Here is a 21,504-nt window from a genome sequence, read left to right as displayed (position 1 = left end):
CCACCACCACCAGCCTGACCCGCTGATACAAGGCAGGATGGATCCATGACACCACCACCACCAGCCTGAGCCGCTGATACAAGGCAGGATGGATCCATGACACCACCACCACCAGCCTGAGCCGCTGATACAAGGCAGGATGGATCCATGACACCCCCACCACCAGCCTGACCCGCTGATACAAGGCAGGATGGATCCATGACACCACCACCACCAGCCTGAGCCGCTGATACAAGGCAGGATGGATCCATGACACCAGCACCACCAGCCTGACCCGCTGATACAAGGCAGGATGGATCCATGACACCACCACCACCAGCCTGACCCGCTGATACAAGGCAGGATGGATCCATGACACCACCACCACCAGCCTGACCCGCTGATACAAGGCAGGATGGATCCATGACACCACCACCACCAGCCTGAGCCGCTGATACAAGGCAGGATGGATCCATGACACCACCACCACCAGCCTGAGCCGCTGATACAAGGCAGGATGGATCCATGACACCACCAGCACCAGCCTGACCCGCTGATACAAGGCAGGATGGATCCATGACACCAGCACCACCAGCCTGACCCGCTGATACAAGGCAGGATGGATCCATGACACCACCACCAGCCTGACCCGCTGATACAAGGCAGGATGGATCCATGACACCACCACCACCAGCCTGAGCCGCTGATACAAGGCAGGATGGATCCATGACACCACCACCACCAGCCTGAGCCGCTGATACAAGGCAGGATGGATCCATGACACCACCACCACCAGCCTGAGCCGCTGATACAAGGCAGGATGGATCCATGACACCACCACCACCAGCCTGAGCCGCTGATACAAGGCAGGATGGATCCATAACACCACCAGCACCAGCCTGAGCCGCTGATACAAGGCAGGATGGATCCATGACACCACCACCACCAGCCTGAGCCGCTGATACAAGGCAGGATGGATCCATGACACCAGCACCACCAGCCTGACCCGCTGATACAAGGCAGGATGGATCCATGACACCACCACCACCAGCCTGACCCGCTGATACAAGGCAGGATGGATCCATGACACCACCACCACCAGCCTGACCCGCTGATACAAGGCAGGATCGATCCATGACACCACCACCACCAGCCTGAGCCGCTGATACAAGGCAGGATGGATCCATGACACCACCACCACCAGCCTGAGCCGCTGATACAAGGCAGGATGGATCCATGACACCCCCACCACCAGCCTGACCCGCTGATACAAGGCAGGATGGATCCATGACACCACCACCACCAGCCTGAGCCGCTGATACAAGGCAGGATGGATGCATGACACCACCAGCACCAGCCTGACCCGCTGATACAAGGCAGGATGGATCCATGACACCACCACCACCAGCCTGACCCGCTGATACAAGGCAGGATGGATCCATGACACCACCACCACCAGCCTGAGCCGCTGATACAAGGCAGGATGGATCCATGACACCAGCACCACCAGCCTGACCCGCTGATACAAGGCAGGATGGATCCATGACACCACCACCACCAGCCTGACCCGCTGATACAAGGCAGGATGGATCCATGACACCACCACCACCAGCCTGACCCGCTGATACAAGGCAGGATGGATCCATGACACCACCACCACCAGCCTGAGCCGCTGATACAAGGCAGGATGGATCCATGACACCAGCACCACCAGCCTGAGCCGCTGATACAAGGCAGGATGGATCCATGACACCACCAGCACCAGCCTGACCCGCTGATACAAGGCAGGATGGATCCATGACACCACCACCACCAGCCTGAGCCGCTGATACAAGGCAGGATGGATCCAAGACACCACCACCACCAGCCTGAGCCGCTGATACAAGGCAGGATGGATCCATGACACCACCACCACCAGCCTGACCCGCTGATACAAAGCAGGATGGATCCATGCTTTCATGTTGTTGTACCAAATTCTGACCCTACCATCCGAATGTCGCAGCAGAAATCGAGACTCATCAGACCAGGCAACGTTTTTCCAATCTTCTACTGTCCAATTTCGATGAGCTTGTGCAAATTGTAGCCTCAGTTTCCTGTTCTTAGCTGAAAGGAGTGGCACCCGGTGTGGTCTTCTGCTGCTGTAGCCCATCTGCCTCAAAGTTGGACGTACTGTGCGTTCAGAGATGCTCTTCTGCCTACCTTGGTTGTAACGGGTGGCGATTTGAGTCACTGTTGCCTTTCTATCAGCTCAAACCAGTCTGCCCATTCTCCTCTGACCTCTGGCATCAACAAGGCATTTCCGCCCACAGAACTGCCGCTCACTAGATGTTTTTTCTTTTGCGGACCATTCTCTGTAAACCCTAGAGATGGTTGTGCGTGAAAATCCCAGTAGATCAGCAGTTTCTGAAATACTCAGACCAGACCTTCTGGCACCAACAACCATGCCACGTTCACAGGCCACAAATCACCTTTCTTCCCCATACTGATGCTCGGGAGAACTGCAGGAGATGGTCTTGACCATGTCTACATGCCTAAATGCACTGCCGCCATGTGATTGGCTGATTAGAAATTAAGTGTCAACGAGCAGTTGGACAGGTGGACCTAATAAAGTGGCCGGTGAGTGTATATTAGAAAAACTCCTTTTAATTCCAGTTATAGTTTAAAGACCTTATATTAAACCAAACTCCACGTCTCTCATGAGATATAGGACTATGGGCAGTGGCTTTCAGGTGGTGACTGACCCCGCTTCTTCCCATCAGGAGCTCCCTATTATTTTGGTATCCGCAGGGAGGTCTCGGCTCAGAGATTCCACAGTGTTATCCTATGATTCATAGTCCGTGGCGAGCGATTGTTTGCATTGTAAATTGACTGAGGTCTGGTACGGTCAACACACTTACTAGCGGATAAGTCAACACGAGCTCTCGTAATCTGTCGCTACCTACTACATGGCTTGTGTTTGAGCTGCAAATCCTTCATATACCTTAGGATTAAGTGACTGGTGGCTCCAGTTCTACTGTAAAATCACTACCTGACGCTCGACCGATGGCATCTACATCAGCTACACTGAGTGACTGAAGCGTACGCCCAAACCTTCCAAATTAATACAATCTACACAGAACAGTAACTGTGTTATAGCCTGGAAACAGTCAGCCAGTTGAAAAACCACCAGGAGAGGTTCCACCTAATGTTTCTGAGTAACTCTGGAAGTCCGTAACCACATTTTATTCTCTCCTGCCCCATGTTATAAACTGGGTATGGAAAGAATTCAAACCACTTTAAATTTTTACTCTTTGTTTCATTGCAGCCAAATGGTAAGATCAAAAAAGCAATTTTTTTACTCATTAATGTGCCCTCTGCCCCCATCTTGACAGAACACACGCTGTACATTTCCTTCTGATCCTCCTTGAGATGGTTCTACTCTGTCGTAGGACTCCAGCTGTATTTAATTAAACTGATTGAACTTGATTAGGAAAGGTGCACACCTGCCTATATAAGACCTCACAGCTCATGGTGCATGTAGAGCACATGAGAATCATGAGGTCTGAATACTTTCCATACCCCCTGCATAAGGCCATTGCACACAAGACGAGGCCTGAGCTTTAAGTTTCCTGCACACTATTTATTGGGTTCTTGGCTCTTGTTATCAGCCTGTTATCAGGCTGTTGTTGCCCGGCTGATCCCATATTGACGCTCTAACTTTCTATTGTCGATGATATAGAAAAAATAATCACAGCGCAATAACAAGCGGTTACAAAACAGATAAGACCCAGCACATAGCTATAGTTCTAAGATAGTAAGGAAACCTGTTCTGTTCACAGTTGCTGCGTCCACTGATGTCCAGAATCGAGACAAACTGGATAGAACAAAATAATGAAATGGAGTAAAATTACCAGAAATATACCAACGCCCGTTGACTAGGTTAGTAATTATAACCTACATCACTGCTGACAGAAACACCCTCCAGCTTCACGTGACGAGCTTGATTGTTATCTTTGGACCTGATGAAGGGATCGGATCGCCCCCGAGACGCGTTGTCCTTCCGATTCACTTTTTGAGGAGAAAAATGTCCTGCTATTACATTCAGTAGCGCCTCCGTATATTTCTGGTAATCTTCCTCCATTACATATCTTTCTATCTGACCTGCTTACAGCACATTACCCTGATCGTGGACTGCACCACCTATTGCCTTAGAACTTGCACTGGTATCTCTGAGCCAGCGTCCAGCCGTCGCCTAAAGAGGGAGCGTTTCAAGAGGTAGCAGCCTAGTAATCTCCTAATTCCCTTTATATAAATGGTTACAACCATGGAGGCCCCAGAGTGGAGAAAGCCACAGCACTCGGTACGGTTCAATTCCAAATCGTCTTTATTGTAACATCATCAGGCATAAAATAGCAACGTTTCGATTCCAGATGAATCTTTCTCAAGCTGGAATCGAAACGTTGCTATTTTATGCCTGATGATGTTACAATAAAGACGATTTGGAATTGAACCGTACCGAGTGCTGTGGCTTTCTCCACTCTGATGCTATTTATGGGACTCTAAGCACCGGATCCCCAGCTGCGAGCACCACCCAAACCTTCTAGGAGTACCCAGGATTGCTGTCCTTTTCTCTTTTCTTCTGAACCATGGAGGCCCATTACACAAAACCATTTTATGAGTGTGCCAAAGGGGGGAGGTGACACAGCGGGTCTGATACAACGAGGAGTGCAGATCATCTCCTGGCCACTGTGTATTATCTATATGTATTATGTCATACATGATGCTGGAGAACAACACCAGACGGAAGTTTTATATCAGCTACACACCTTACAATGAACTCATTGTTACGAGAAGCTTTTAGCTACAAGTGTGAGAATCTATTCTTGTTCTTCTCAATGAATGCACAGGAAATCTGCAAGGAGCACAGCGCTGATAGGCCGCAGCAGAGGAAATCTGGATTCAATCATTTGGGGGCCACAGCCCAAAACAGGGAGAGGAATGGGCGATGCGTCCCCCAGCTCTATCTGACAGAGGGACCTGGATGATCACGCCTGTTATTCTACGTTAGAAAAAATGAATGCAGTCAGGAAAAGAGAGAAGTTACTAATCACCTCCTTATCTTACAATAGCAATGGGTCTAAGGAAAAAAGCAACAGCGGATAACAGGGCTCAGTATCCAGGCGCCTTAATATCAGGCCTTGTGAATGGAGTCTCTATGGACAGTAATGTCCCCCTATTCTATTAAGTACAAGTCCACTGGGCCTCTGAACAAGGGACATTCTAGATTTTTAGGCCAGAGCTTGTAAACTACTAATGATCAATTGGTGGGGTCTGACACCCAGAAACCCCTGCTGTCAGCTGTTATACACTACAGTCATATACAGCTTCATTCTCAGTGTGTTGGGGCCAACATGTATTGATCTGCCCCGGGTATATCGGCAGGGGTGCTGGGTGTGACACCCCTACTGATCCACTACTAATTACCTGTCCTATGGAAACCCTATAAGAATGGAGGACTCTGAGCCCTGATCATGTAGGGGCCACGGCACTTGCATTCCCTGATCTTCTATTTCCAGGCAATCTACTCTGCCAGGGACAAATCTCCCATCACTCAGGAGATTGGGCAGCCCTTTTAATAGTCTATTTATCCATTTTGTAGATCTATTTCTTTCTGGGAAAGCTGAGGGCTGGCAGTGGATTATTATAAGGCCAAGATACAGTGGATAGATTGATATTTTTCCCAAGCATCAAAGTCTACAACAACCTGATACATGAAGAAATACAAGTGTCTATAAAAGAAAGGAGACGTGTGGTGCGCGCACAGAGGACTAGGCCGATAGTGGAGTCAGGTGAAACCTCTGGATCATGTGCATGAATGGTCCTGGTCAGCGTCCAGCCGGAACATTTCTGTAATTATTAATTTCTGGGAGATGAAAGGCAAATCCAGCGGTGAAGCCTGGCACACAGGTCATAGCCTGGCACTGCCAGTGCATTCACTATGAAGCTTACACTATAAGGCGGTAAAGGTTTGGTAGAAGTTACCCTCCGAATTATTGATAATGGAGCTTTCATCTCATTCATGTGAAGGTCTATGAGAGGAATATAGGGAGCAGGATATAACAAGCTGAGGGGAGTATTTGTCACCGACACATTACACAGGGACTTATTATACAAGGACGATGTGTAAGAACCGCTCCCTCCATAGAAGGAACAGTGTATGTCTATTATATATTATACATATACACACATGATAGATATATACAGAACATGGGTAAAGACCGAATCCTCTCCAATAACAACACAGAGAACTTGAAGATGAAGTCATTCTCTTATCATTGCTGGTTGTGGAGCTGCAGCCACAGGGGGGAATTTTTATCTTAGTAACAGCGAGAAAGCCAAAACTATTCATAGCGGCCACTGTTCTCTCTGCTATGAAAGTACGAGATAAAAACAGTGAGAAAAACAATAGCAGCTCTCATAGAAGAGAACAACATGCCGCAGGCGGCTACACTACCTGGATTCCCACACAATCCTTGGGAAAGTCTGGATACACCGGCCACGGCGGGAGACGCTGGGCAGAACACAGCGGATGCGGATACTATCTACCATATAGATGGACGCCGGGCTCAGCCATGACACATCCATTGTAAATGCTAGGAGACCCCTCTGCTCCTCATCCAGAACCTTCCATCCTTTCCTAAACCTTTAAACTGCCCCCTTAAAACCTGTCATACAACTTATATCCCCTTTAGACCTAACTCCGCTCCCGGCCGCCGGCTCTCCAGGGCCCTCCGCTCCCGGCCGCCGGCTCTCCAGAGCCCTCCGCTCCCGGCCGCCGGCTCTCCAGAGCCCTCCGCTCCCGGCTCTCCAGAGCCCTCCGCTCCCGGCCGCCGGCTCTCCAGAGCCCTCCGCTCCCGGCCGCTGGCTCTCCAGAGCCCTCCGCTCCCGGCTCTCCAGAGCCCTCCGCTCCCGGCTCTCCAGGGCCCTCCGCTCCCGGCCGCCGGCTCTCCAGGGCCCTCCGCTCCCGGCCGCCGGCTCTCCAGAGCCCTCCGCTCCCGGCCGCCGGCTCTCCAGGGCCCTCCGCTCCCGGCCGCCGGCTCTCCAGGGCCCTCCGCTCCCGGCCGCCGGCTCTCCAGGGCCCTCCGCTCCGGGCCGCCGGCTCTCCAGGACCCTCCGCTCCCGGCCGCCGGCTCTCCAGGGCCCTCCGCTCCCGGCCGCCGGCTCTCCAGGGCCCTCCGCTTCCGGCCGCCGGCTCTCCAGAGCCCTCCGCTCCCGGCCGCCGGCTCTCCAGAGCCCTCCGCTCCCGGCCGATATTTCTCCAGAACCTGCTCCTGACCAATAATTAGCGTGACACTAGGATATCAGAGTACATAATCATTACTCCTCATATGAGCCACTTTCTTCCCTCTCGTCCTCACTTTATCAATGACACAACACATGTCATAAGAATATAAGTGAGCAGATTAAGCCCCTCAGCTGCAGAACGCTCACTTGCTCTCTACATGAAAGGGTTGATGTCCTTGACATAGCGGAGTGTCCAGCTGATGTAAGGAAATAGCTTTTCTCCATTCCACAAATGTCCTCCGGATAAAGCTCCAGAACCTTTAAGTCTCTGAGCAGCAGCTGAGCGGATCCAACACCCAGCAGATAATTCACCTTGTTTCTTGTCAGTAGATAAGAAAGATGTAAGACGTCTCCTTATATTGTGTGACCAACTGGGGTCACTATAGTAAGGGGTGCACTGCAAACGACCATCAACTACTATATAGTTGCCATCCCAAGCGGATGATCAAATCTTTGCCTTACAGGCAGTTGCTACGGGTGAAGAGGATTGTCGATGGGGACCCCCCACTACAAAAGACTAGATGACATGGCAGACAAGTTTCGCCAAAGAGATTATCCCTCGCATATTTTAGAAACCCATAAGAAGAAGGTGATTGTTACTGACAGGAAAAAATTCCTAAGCAGTACACCCCACAGATCAGAGACTGATAGACTCACATTTATCACTACCTACACCGAGACCAGTCCACTTATTTCTAACATTCTTAGAAAACACTGGCCCATTTTGAGAGATGGTTTGGGAACACCTACCATTTTTGAACATCCTCCCTTATTTGCATATAGACGAGTCAGGAACTTACAGGATGAGTCAGTGAGGTCGGACATTGGCCCAAAGAAAAAAATCGTACAGTCTTTTTTATCTACTAGGAAGAAGGGATGTTTTCCATGTTTAAATTGCGTTAATTGCAAAACCATTGTCAAAGGGAATACTTTTACCGACCGACATACTGGGAAGGAGTTCTTCATCAGACACTATCTCACTTGTTCCTCGGCTTATGTCATATATCTTCTTGAATGCCCTTGTGGCTTATGGTATGTTGGGGAAATGAGCACAGAACTGAAACTGAGACTGAATAATCATAGGCAGTCCATCAGGGACAGGAGAGTTGACTTACCTGTCTCAAAACATTTCGTGGAGGCTAAGCACACGGAATTCCAACTACGAGTCAGAATCATTGATCATGTCCCACATGACAGATTAGGTGGAAATAGGATACATAGACTTCGTAGGAAGGAACTAGAGGGGATCCATAGATTGGACACTCTGAAACCCAAGGGTCTTAATGTTGAATTTAGAACAACGGAGGTTGCTCTTTAATGGGCGTATACCTATGGAGGTTTGAATCTTGATCTCCTTATCTGAATCCGTGAAACATTGGTGTATGATATTGTATATTTGTAACTAACGTTATTTTTTGTCAAGCCGTATACTTACCATTCTTCCTTTTCTTTTAGATTTCACAAACACTTCACTAGAGGCACCCCACTGTTTTCTACACTCTGCAGATGTGATCTTCGCTGATTATCCGAAGGATCAGACACAGTATATCATGTTTCACCTCTCTTAGTAACCCATATATTGGTCTATAGGGAGACTACACCTAGTTTGGGCTGCAAATGGTTTCTATTATGGGCCATAATAGAGTGTTAACCTGACCCGCAAGACGCAACTGCTGGACTCAGGTCCTGAAAGGGTAGCTACAGATCGGGCCGTGCCAATAACTCAGTCACGATATTGTAACTGATGTCAGTGCATGGACTCTTTGGACCCATTGAGACCCGGCACCTGACTTTGAGACGATAGTCTTGCACTTACTGGATACTGTACAGTCTTCCCTTTCACAAGATGGCGTCACGGACTTCAGCTTTCCAGTGCGCATGCACACGGGCAGATGCGATCACGTGATCGCCTGTTTTCACTTTATGAGTCACATGATCTGTGTCATGCGCTGTGCTCCATGGCGGTCCGCCGCAGCCACACATCCAGTCCGACACTAATCCTTAGGTAGGCGCTTGATCCTCACTATATTTATGCACATGACTGCACTGTACATTTAACTCAATGTTTGTATGTAACTGTGAAGCACACTTGTACGTCAATATGTGACTTTAATCCTGAATTGCTGTGATCACATGACTTGTAAAATGATGTCACTTCCTGTGTATTTTATACAAATCTTTCACCGTGTTACATGCACCTTTGCTTGAGAAAGGCTCCAGGTCTCAGGAGCCGAAACGTAGCTTTTGACACATGTGTGAATAAACGAGTACGTTTTCTGTTTTTCACAAATCTCAGAGTGCTGCCATTCTTTTGTTGTTCTACGTATGGATGGACCTTGGTTCAGGTCCTGGGAAGTGCACCTGAGTTTTCTTGTCTTTTTCTGAGTGCTGCCACACCTTTTTGTAATATATATATATATATATGTATATATATATATATATATATATGTGTGTGTGTATAGAGTCATCTCTGTAGCCAAGGAAGTGCTGACATGTAGCAGGGGATGTGGGTGCAGAGGCTAATACCCCTTGTCATGGCTTCATTTGGTTCTTGGCATTTCACCTCCTCCTGCTTCAGGTCCCGGATGAAGCCTCATACTATAGACGAGCTGTAAGTGTGTAGTATGGCCACGTCTATCTGCATGACCATCAGCGGGTGGTAAGTGATAAGTGTGATTGTGCTATCACTATGTGGTCAGTGACTTCTATCTCCTGGGAACCATCATTTATCTCAGTAACTGAAACCCTCCGAGATGATCACACAGCCGCCAGCATAGAAGACAGCCTCATCCACCATGACACCAGGCTGTGCTCAGACTACCACTTATTCTTACACTAGGCTTGCTACATATATACAGGTTATATTCCTCACACCAGCAAAACCTACAGGAGAAGCAAAATGCTGCCCATCGTTATCCCAAATGTGAAAGACACACATTAAAAATCAATATATGTACAGGAGATGTACGTATCTTCATGATGTCATAGTAAAAAGATACAAAAAGATTTTTGTCCTCAGAAGTGATTGATGAAAGGGCCTAAATCACTATGGAATATACAAGAAGAATACAATTCGGGATTTAAAACTTAGCTTTTACTGAAAATATTTCAAATCGAACAATCAGTATTATAGCTACAAGGCAACTGTGTGAGTGCATGGTACCCATCTGAAAAATAAAGAGAAACAAGGCAAGTGTGAACCTGGTGGCCTCCTTGCAAGGTTCAAGAGCAATTATGCGTCTACAAAGAGAGAGGAAGGTTTTGGGCTCACCTTTTTAGGTTACACATCTTGAAATGTCAAGGTTTGATATCTACACTCCGATCTCCGGATATTCATCCGTTATGGTGCCAATATGTCAGTAATTGCAGCCAGTTATGTAATATTCCTGGAGAGATGTGTAATCAGACCTCACACTGCTGTGCTCTGTGCTCTCTGCAGCCAGTGTTATGTATTGTCCCTGGAGAGATGTGTAATCATACCTCACACTGCTGTGCTCTGTGCTCTCTACAGCCAGTGTTATGTATTGTCCCTGGAGAGATGTGTAATCAGACCTCACACTGCTGTGCTCTGTGCTCTCTGCAGCCAGTGTTACGTATTGTCCCTGGAGAGATGTGTAATCAGACCTCACACTGCTGTGCTCTGTGCTCTCTGCAGCCAGTGTTATGTATTGTCCCTGGACAGATGTGTAATCAGACCTCACACTGCTGTGTTCTGTGATTTCTGTACATAGTGTTGTGTACTGTCCCTGGAGAAAGCTGTAGAAAGCTTCTGGTTGTATACTAAAGCATACACCGAACAGATTGTAGGGCTGTAGGGTAGCTCAGTGAAAGGAGTGTTCTCAGTACAGTCCTGGAACATGCATCTGTTTTACACAGTCCTGCTTCTACTAACAATATACACAACTCTCCAGGACTGCTATCTAACACATTCTTAAAACTAATGACAGATTTCCTGTGAAGGAGATGTGCAGTATATGCCTTACTGGATGCCGGGCAAGCACAGGGCCGGGAGGAGGAGGGGTGAGTGCTCTTCACCCCTCCATACGCAGACAAGTGCCGGACTGTGCGGTGAGACACCGTGAGCGCAGTCACAGGGAGACACAGAAGTCTATGGGGGCTTTGATCTGCGACCACTTGGTCTACAGAGTTCCACTTCATGATTGGCGTAATTAAGACCAATTTCAGATGTGCTCCAATTTATTGACCCCTTGCACCATAAACACAGCCCCTGCGCCAATATTGCTGAATGCTCCCTATATGTGTAGAGGATCAGGCCAAGGCCACGCGCAGTGCTGTATGCACATATATAAATGTATGCACAGCTTGGAATAGCGAGAAAAGTCACATCTAAGCCGAGCAGAAACCTGAGCTGGCACCCAATCTGACGCCCATAGCAAAAAGGGGAAGCCTCAGAGGGCAAGGAGCCGGTGACCGCGCTGTAAGGAGACATTCCAGGCGACTCTGTGCTGGGTCTCTATTTTTACTGTTATCATTGGCCATGTCACAGAGGCTCACGGGATCTTTTATGTGACACTCATAGACCTGTGATCTCTTACTTAGTGTCACTAATGACCCGTGCACCATGTAGCTGAGTGTCAGAGAGGAATGTGTCCCCTGGAGCCCAGTACAGACCTGTCATCACTTGTACCTGTGCTCAAATAGTGGACATTACAAAAACATGAAATATGTTAGAGGACCCAATAATAAGCATGAGGGGCACTGGGCACTAGTGAGACAATCCTGGCATCTGTGCTTCCTATGGAGCAGGACAGGCGAGGCTGGAAAGAGTCATATAGTCAGATTATCTCTCTGCAGATAACCAGGGGGCTGTCAGTAATGCTGGGTGATGCATGCTTTTCCACTGAGCAATGGATTGTTGGGAGCATGAAAGAAAATTCAGGATACATTTCCTTTCTCAAGAGCCGTCTTCCTCTCCTGGAAGACTTGCACAATCTGAGCGCATGGCCTCTACCTCATCCGGTGCAGCGTCTTATACAACTATTGTGCTGGAGCTGATAATCTCCTTGTGATGCTTATTCTCACCTACATCCCAGGCTGCTTTATGCCGTTTTATCATATCTCCAAACCAACAAGGCTTTCCAGGGGTTATAGTTTATCCAGGCTGCGATAGACTATTTATGTTGACTTTCTTTATGTGGCTTTCTTATGCCCAAAAAGAGTCAATGAAATGGATAAATAATAAAAAATTGGGTACATTACAAAAATGAAGGTAAATGCAAAACCAGCAAAAATATTTTTACATACATATTAGCAGGAATAAGTCTTTGTGCTGAAGGTTTGTTGCAGTGTACAACGGTAGGCAAGTCATTAATCAGGAGCCCTTACAAAGCCTTACCTACAAACGAAACTGTAACAAACCCTCAGTTGTTAAAAGTATTAGGCTAACTGAACACGGACCGTTGTTTGCAGCCCGTGTATCACCGGTGCGCAAGTTCCACTAATAATAGACTGGCCAAATCGAGGCCCTGGAATCCGCAGCCTTGTGCATGAGCCCATAGAAGTGAATAATGACATGTGCTAGCGGTAGAAAATATGGCTAGAACCTATATTCCCAGTCGTGTGCCCATAGGCTGTTAGTATAAGAGCATGTGAGGAAATGCAAACTAAAATGTCTCCATTCACTGAAACATAAAGAATGGCAGAGAACGGGGAATGGGAGGTCTAAAGGACAATTGAACCTCCCATTGCACATCTACGATATAGATACAAATCGCACCTTTGGATAGATAGATTGTAAGACTTAAATGGCACATAAGGTGCTATGAGGACCAATAGTAGCGAGGGATAGGTTTTAGGTAGGAAGCAGTGAATCTCATTACAGTCACTCAGTCAAGGGTGAATCCATTTATACAAGATCCAAGACTAAGGGAATCCAAAATAAAGCAGAAGGACAAAGGTGACCCCGGCCGGGGTGGAAGCAGTTGTTGTCGGATGGTATCTGATGTCACATATTGTGCATAACACACGTCTGATTCTACTTTAAGACATATCACAAGAGATGCAGTTGTTAAAGATTCCTCAACTATTTTCTGAAGACCACATACTAAGGCCTGGGCGCCCGTCAGGGAAACACTTGGGGTGTCACATTTCGGTGGTGAGGCTGGCATACCAGGCAGGATTAAGCACTTGTGCTGTGTAATATACAGACAATGCTTGTGGGCACAGTCTAATGTGTATAACCTTGTCCCAAAGGGGAATCCAGGATCATGACCCCATTAAGGCAGTGTCTTGAGTGACGAGTAGTAATTATAACTATATTAGGGTCTCTTATATGGAAACCTGCTATTACAAGGACAGCAAAATCCCGCAGACACGAGGAGACAGGCCAAACTAGGAGCCAAGTGGAAAAAGTAGGGATCAGACAATTCTGTAAAGAACTATAAATCTGGAGGCTGTACAAAACAGATATGTTATGTGTGCATGGCCGCTTGTGTTATGCATAAGCCATCAGTGGATAGATACAGTGCGATGCCTTAGATACTGGAGGTGTTGAGTCCTAGGACAAGGTGGATGTTACTATAACACATCCCATATACCCTGAGGGCGCGTTCACACATTGCGCTTTGGTTGTGTTTTCATTGCGTTTTAAAATGAATTACAACAGCTGAGGAGAGGTGATCTGCCTAATTACATTACTATTTACATTTGTTAACACAATGCTAACACATTTGTTAACATCAGGTTTACAATGCGTTTTGTAAACGCAAATGTTAACAGTAATGTATTAAGCGAATCACCTCCCCTCAGCTGTAATTCATTTTAAAACGCAATGTAAACACAACGAAAGCGCAACGTGTAAATGCGCCCTAAGGGTGATGGCACAACATGGCGTTTTGAACGCGTTTTTGGGCCATTTTTAAGAAGTCAGTCCAAAAACATATGCGTTTTTGGAAAAACAGTTTTTGACAGGTTTGACCACTTATCTTAATTCAACTCACAAACATTTAGTAAAAATGCGCATATCTATAGAAAGGACACCAGCCTCACACAACCGCCCGAACCTGGGTTTCGCCTGGGGACGCCCCGGAAGAAGCTGCGTCGGCGAAACCCAGGGTCGGGCGGTCGTGTGAGGCTGGTGTCCTTTCTATAGATATGCGCATTTTTACTAAACGTTTGTGAGTAGTATTTAATTTTATTAAAGCATTTTATGAAGACATTCTACACGATTGGAGTGCGTGTTTCTTCTAGTGGTCCGCTGTGGTGAACGGTGGTAACAATAGGAGGAACGAAAACTGCATCCACGTGGGTCTGAACAGTGGGCTACTCTTATCTGGAGAATCTGTGGATTTGTGCTGTGAGCAGAACGGAGGACGAACGAGAACAATTATTGTGAACGTCTGGAGCTCCGGTCAGATAAGAAATCTATATATTTTTATTTCTATCTCTTTATATTTTAACATTGGGACTTCTGGATCAGTCCTGGACCGTTGTTTTAGCTCCGAGAGGGTTAAAGTTAAGAGTGCAGCACTACACCCAAAGAGTTATCTTAATTCAAACTTGTCAAAAGCGCATGCATTTTTTGACGGACTGCTTAAAAACGGCCCAAAAGCGGGTTCAAAATGCCACATGTGCCATCACCCTAAGGGCCATGTCGCACTTCCACTTGCCTAAATGCAAGACACCAGGTGCTGGTTAATGATCACACGCGTTTCCATAGATTTGCTTTGATTCCGTGTGACAGCACCCAAAGTGTCTTCCAAAAAACAGTTCAGGAATAGTCTGCAGCGCATGACAAGGAGTACAAAGTGTTCATAGCTATATATGTAATTATCCAGCTCTCTCCCTGTGTGTATTAATCATCACTTACCTGTAGGTAGATCGCACACATCATGGAACAGACGTAAACCACAAGGTGCCAATATGCGCTGACATCCCAAGCCTTAGGACATAACACCTGCATGTAAAATAAAAATGAAATTTATAATTGTTTCCCCTGAGGTAAGACCACCCGGAGCTGAGGCAACACTGGTGGTAATAAAAAGCTGTCTACATAGTTGCACCATTTAACCACAATTTATTTAGCCACCATGGAGACAAATGGCCTCAACCTTCACTGACTTCTCACAGCTGAGGGTTTGTTATGGTATCCTGTGTCTGAGGGCGCCTTCCAATGTGGCGTTTTTCTTGCGTTTGTAAACACATCCAAAACAAAAGTGGGAGGAGGGGGGTCTGTCTGAAACGCATGCGTTTCATTGCAAAGTTTCGTTTTGGATGTGTTTAAAAACACAGGTTATCAGGAAACGCATACGTGATCACCCCGAGCCCCGCCTCCTGTGCGCTAGCGTCACGCTATGAACGTGTCGCTAGCGGAACGTGTGAACGCACCCTGAGGGTGGTGGCACATGAGGTGTTTTGAACCCCCTTTAAGTAATGCATTTTCAGATAGTAAAAAACGCATGCGCTTTCAAAACGCATCAATTTTTGCCTGTTTTTAATTAAGATAATTGGGAAAAACGCCACGTGTGCCACCACCCTGAGGGCGCGTTCACGCAGGGAGCGTGGCTCGGGCTGATTGCATATGCGTTTCCCGGGACGCTAGATAGCAGAACGTGTGAACGCGCACTCACACAAATTTTACAGATTGCTAAAGCTAGGTAGTGCAGGAGCATAGACACATGCACGTTTGTTAACCCCTTTGGCCGGCGCCACACGTGGCGCTTCAAATCTGTCCTATGTCACTATAAGTGGTGATTTACAATTTTTTTTCTCTTGTCACACTGTACTTCATATTAGTTGAAAAATTTTGGTGGCATGTTTTGCATTTACTTATGAGAAAATCAGATATTAGGTGAAAATTTGGAAAAATTCGCGATTTTTGAACTTCAAAATGTTCAACTTTTTCCCACACATAGTCATAACCGCAAACAAACATAATAACTAACATTCACCGGATGTCTACTTTATGTGCACATGGTTTTTTATGCATTCTCTTATTTTTGTAGGAGGTTATTGCGGGGCCTGCTCAGGTTTCAAGTCACTTTGAGAGGCCTAAATAGAAGTAAAACCCCATAAATTACCCCATTATAGAAACTACACCCCCCAACGTACGTAAAACAACTTTTATGAAGTTTGGTAACCCTTTAATTGTTTTACAAGGGTTAAAACAAAATTGGATGCAATTTTGAAAGTTACATTTTTTTGGCTAAATGAATGTGTTTATCACGAAATGTACAAATTCTCATTGGATAAAATACCAAAACGCCCCACAAAGTTTGATCCCCAATCCCTCCCGAGTCTAACAATCCCCCATATGTGGTGGTAACCTGCTGTACGGGCACACGCCAGGGCATCGAGGGGAAGCCGCGCCATTCACAGCACATTATGCATTGTCACTTTTTATTGGCTATACAATCTTTATTTTTTGGGCAATTTGGACAAATAAGGGCTTATTTTCAGCGACATGAGATGCACTTTACAAATACTTCATTTTAGTAGGTTGTTAGCTTATTGATGAGGTTTTATTAACTCTTGTATGTATGGAGGAAAAGAAAATTGTCAATTTTAGTTTCCAGTATTTTTGGAGGGTTGTACACCGTACAGTAAAAATACTATATTATCTTTATTCTATAGATCACTTTACTAATATAGAGGAAATCTCATCTGTTTTTGCATCGCCATCTTTCCGGAGACGTAACTTCAATATTTTTTGGTTCAAAACACCGGCCTCCGGCTGCAGTCACATGTGCTGCTGGCGCTGCTTTTTCCAACACAACGCTATCATATAGGGACCAATTGCATATGTGTTTCTATGGAAACACAAGTGAGCGGTAACCGGAATCCAGTGCCTTGCATTGTTTTAAGTGGTACTTGTGACCGCACCCCAAAGTCCAAATCAAGGGTGATGCCACACATGGCGTTTTGAACCCATTTTGGTCAGTTTTTCAGCAGTCTGTTAAAGAACGCATCCGTTTTTTGACAGGTTTTACCAATTATCTTCATTAAAACTGGTCAAAAACGGTTGCGTTTTCAAAAAACTAATGTTTAACGCAAGCGTTTTTTGGACAGACTACTTAAGGGTGATACCACGCATGGCGTTTTGAACGCTTTTTGGGGCCGTTTTTGAGCAGTCCGTTAAAAAACCACATGCGTTTTTTGAAAGCGCAACTGTTTTTGACCAGTTTTAATGAAGATAATTCTCTGGAAACTCATATGCGATCGCCCCGAGCCCTGTGCGCTAGCGTAGTGTTATGAACGCGACCCTAGCAGAACAAGTGAATACGCCCTCTGGGTTTTTGGAACTTTTTGGGCCAATAACAGAAACTTTGTAACATTTTAGATACTGTCTGAAATACAAGTGTCCGCGGGGCGAGTGCCGCTTCAGATTTATCACACACAATGGGGGCAGAGCTCAGGGCAGAACATTTTACTAGATATTCTGACTGGAAAAATCTCAAACCCAAAATTCCCCTCAGGATAAAACTCCTTCATTCTACAAGAAATTATCATACCTGGGCTCAGAGGCAGGTTTGTCTATTAATAACTGAGCACACGGTGTGAACAGGCTCCTATGACACTGAGCGCAGCGCGGGAACCGCTCAACCTCCTCACACAAACCACAAGCTCCCGCCGGGGCGGGCGGCTGCATTCCTCTCTCTGATTGGCTGCCTCCAAACAGCTGACACAAAAGGGGAACAAGGTCTTATGGGAGCTGTAGTTCTACACTTGTTCTGTGCGGGCACGAGGAGCGGCGTGGTGAACTACAAGTCCCACAATTCTCAGAGTTTACCTCAGTTTCACTACGTGTGAGGTAAGAGCCATTGGGGGACATTTACTTACAGTGTCGGTGTCTGCATTGGCTTTGTTACCGACCTGCTCTCGGTAAGAAGACACACATTTAATATTGTGGAGCTGTGCAGAGACATTTCTGGCGCCGAGACTATTTTCTGTCCCTGGGACAAAATCTGTCCCGAGCACCAGAAATGTGTCCAACAGTCCCTGCTAGACCAGTTTTCTTTTGGTCTACTTTCCGTCAGTTTACACCGCCCAAAAAGGGCTGCGACACATAGTAATTGTGTCTGAGTTTCCACTCCGCCAAAGCCACGCCCCTTTTCGGAGAAGAGTCGGAGCAGACGGAAAAAGGCATTTTTTCTGTCCCCGACAGCTAATAAATAGGTCTGAGAGCAGAAGATGCGGTGAGAGCGTCACAAAACTGGCGGAAACGCCATAGTAAATGTCCCCCATTGTGTGCTGATGTGTGAGGTATAACCGAGCTGCCGCCCAGTAAGTGCTGGTGCAGGCCTCTTCCTCATGATGTCCTGTCTGTGTAAGTTTGGGCTTTCATGCTTTTTCCACATGTATTTGGTGGATGTTTTTGGGACCTGGATCGTCCCTGCGGGCACGTTACTTGTGTTCACATTTAGCGTTTTGGGTGTGGTTTCGTTAAAATGTGTTACAATCTCTGAGGAGAATTTCCTAATTACATTGTTTATATTTGCTTTTAACAAAATAAATGTTAACGCATGTGTGTAAGCCAGAATGTAATTAGGCAAATCACCTCCGCAGCTGTTGTAATGTGCTTCAAACGCAATGAAAGCGCAACGTGTGGCGCCGGCCTAAGAGTGAAGACACGCGTGGCGTTTTTAGGCCGTTTTTAGTAGAGCGTTTTTAGATCGGAAAAAAACGCATGCATTTTTGAGCAGTTTGAATTAAGATAATTGGTCAAACCTGTCAAAAACGCATGCGTTTTCTCCGATCTGAAAACGCACTAACTAAAAACGCCACGTGTGTCTTCACCCTGGAGTTTTTAGGCCGTTTTTACTAAGTGCGTTTTCAGATGGAAAAAAAAATGCATGTGCTTTTGTCTATTTTTCCGAATTTGTGCAATTAAAAACGGACAAAAAACTGGATGCATTTTTAAAAACGGATGCTTTTTCTAATGATCTGAAAACGCACTAGAAGCTAAAAGCGGCCTAAAAACGCCGTGTGTGTCTTCCCCCGTAGGGTGGTGGCACACGTGCCGTTCTATGTTTCTATGGAAAAGCCTGCGATCGGGAACGAGCCGCCGGTGTTTTGCATTAAATTGCCGCAAAACACTGGTGGCTCGTTCCCAATCGCAGGCGTTTCTTATTAGATTTGTTCACGTTGCATTTTGTTAGCACCTGTCACAGGGAATGTCACTTTTAGCTGGTAATGGTTACCTGGCTCCCTGCCGGCAGCTTCCCCCTCTCCCACCTTTTTTATCCTGTTTTTTTTTTATCCTGCTGCACTTTTTCACACTAGAGGATAGCGGATGCTGCTCATTCTTCGCCCAGTACTACATGGTGACGATTTTATTTCATAATTGGATCCAACATTTGAAGCCAGAACTGCACAGAGTGAACGGAGGGAGTTGTATTTGGCTGGGTTCATGCACAGGGTTTGTGTTGCATCTTAACCCCTTAAGGACGGAGGGTTTTTCGGCTCATTTCTCGCTCTCCAACGTCAAAAATCCATAACTTTTTCATTTTTACGTGTACAGACCTGTGTGAGGGCTTATATTGTACGTAACAAATTTTACTTTCCCGTAATGTTATTTATTTTAACGTGCCGTGTACTGCGAAGCTGAAAAAAAATTCCAAATGTGGAAAAATTGAAAAAAAAAAACGCACGTCACGTTCTTGTGGGCTCAGTTTTTACGACTTTCACTCTTCGCTCCAAATAACACGCCTACTTTATTCTTTGGTTCGGTGCGATCGCGGTGATACCAAATTTATATAGGTTTTATTGTGTTTTAATACGTTTTCAAAAATTAAACGAATGTGTACAAAAAAGAAAAAATTTTTTTTGCCATCTTCTGACGCTAATAACTTTTTCATACTTTGGCGCACGGAGATGTGTGAGGGGTCATTTTTTGCGAAATGATGCGACATTTTCATTGCTACCATTTGGAGGTCTGTGCGACATTTTGATCATTTTTTATGTTATGTAAAAAGGTGTAAAAGTCGCATTTCGGACATTTGGGCGCCATTTCCCGCCTCGGAGGTCACCGCCGCCCGTAACCGTTTTTATATTTTGATCGAGCATTTTTGGATGCAGCGATACCTAATGTGTCTGTGATTTTTACTGTTTATTATGTTTTATATCCGTTCTAGGGAAAGGGGGGTGATTTGAATTTTTAATATTTTATAAAATTTTTTTATTTTTTAAACTTTTTTTTTTTTCTTTTTTTTTTTCACTATTTTTTAGACCATCTAGGGTACATTAACCCTAGATGGTCAGATCGCTCCTACCATATACTGCAATACTTCTGTATTGCAATATATGGCATTTCTGCAGCACATTCATGGCATTTCTGCAGCACTATCTGGCATCTGCAGATTCGTTACAATGAGCCAGTGGCTCATTGTAACGAATCTGCAGATGCCAGATAGTCTCGGGTCAAACGAAGACCCGAGGCTACCATGGCAACCGATCGCCCCCCCCCCCCCCACCCCCCGATGACGTTCGGGGGCGCGGCGATCGTAATAAAGATGGCGGCGCCGACGACTTTGCCAGCGGCGTTGAAAGGGTTAATAGCCGCGATCGGTGCAAGCACCGACCACGGTTATTAGCGGTGGGGGTTTGCTGCAATATGCAACAACCCCCACCTCTGTATGAAGAGGACTCAGCCCGTCTTAGGACTTAGCTTCCTCAAATCCAGGCGGGCACAGGACCTGCTCTATAGTGCCATGAGCTAGCTGTTGTAGCTTTCAGCCGCTGTTTACGGCCGCGCGAATAAGGCCCAAGGCCCCATGCACGCGACTGTATATAAACGGCCGGAATACAGCCCCATGCATGTACATGACTGTATTGTCCACCGTACCCTAAGCGAGTCGTATAAAAATATAGAGCATGTCCTAGTTTCCACTGTATTTTCATTCCATACGGCCCATAGAAGTCATCGGGAACGTATAAAATGTGTGCTCATATGGCCGTGCCCCGTATATTTGTGCAGTATCCAGAACCAGTGGGAGGTGCATTCTGTCAGCCAGCCAATAGCCAGCCCGCTGTATTTTATAGGGATACGGTGCAGAACGTTGCAATACAGCCGCATATACAGAAAAGACCATATGGTCGTGTGAATAAGGCCCTATTCTGATTTCAAAAAATGAGCATTGGTCCCCTCTGAATGGGATAATTAATCACATGCCCAGGCCTATGGTATTCTGTGAAATAAATGGGGATTTGTAGTAGATCTAGTATACGTGTTACTTTGTGGTCTCC

General features: G+C 46.3%; 1 long non-coding RNA gene across 1 annotated transcript in view; it reads right to left on the bottom strand.

Moving 5' to 3' along the window:
• Positions 1 to 17,883, bottom strand: part of LOC140078045 (uncharacterized) — a 181,402-nt gene extending 163,519 nt beyond the window's left edge. The window contains exons 1-2 of the long non-coding RNA XR_011849886.1: positions 17,772 to 17,883; positions 15,131 to 15,217 (exon numbers count right to left, since the gene is read on the bottom strand). This is a non-coding gene — a long non-coding RNA (uncharacterized lncRNA). The remainder of the gene's footprint in view (positions 1 to 15,130; positions 15,218 to 17,771) is intronic.
• Positions 17,884 to 21,504: the final 3,621 nt, after the last annotated feature.

This window comes from Engystomops pustulosus, chromosome 9 (genome assembly GCF_040894005.1).
Source record: "Engystomops pustulosus chromosome 9, aEngPut4.maternal, whole genome shotgun sequence".
Classification (NCBI taxonomy): Eukaryota; Metazoa; Chordata; class Amphibia; order Anura; family Leptodactylidae; genus Engystomops; species Engystomops pustulosus.
Note: the sequence above shows the minus strand (reverse complement) of the source record. Positions and strands in the feature narration are given on the sequence as shown.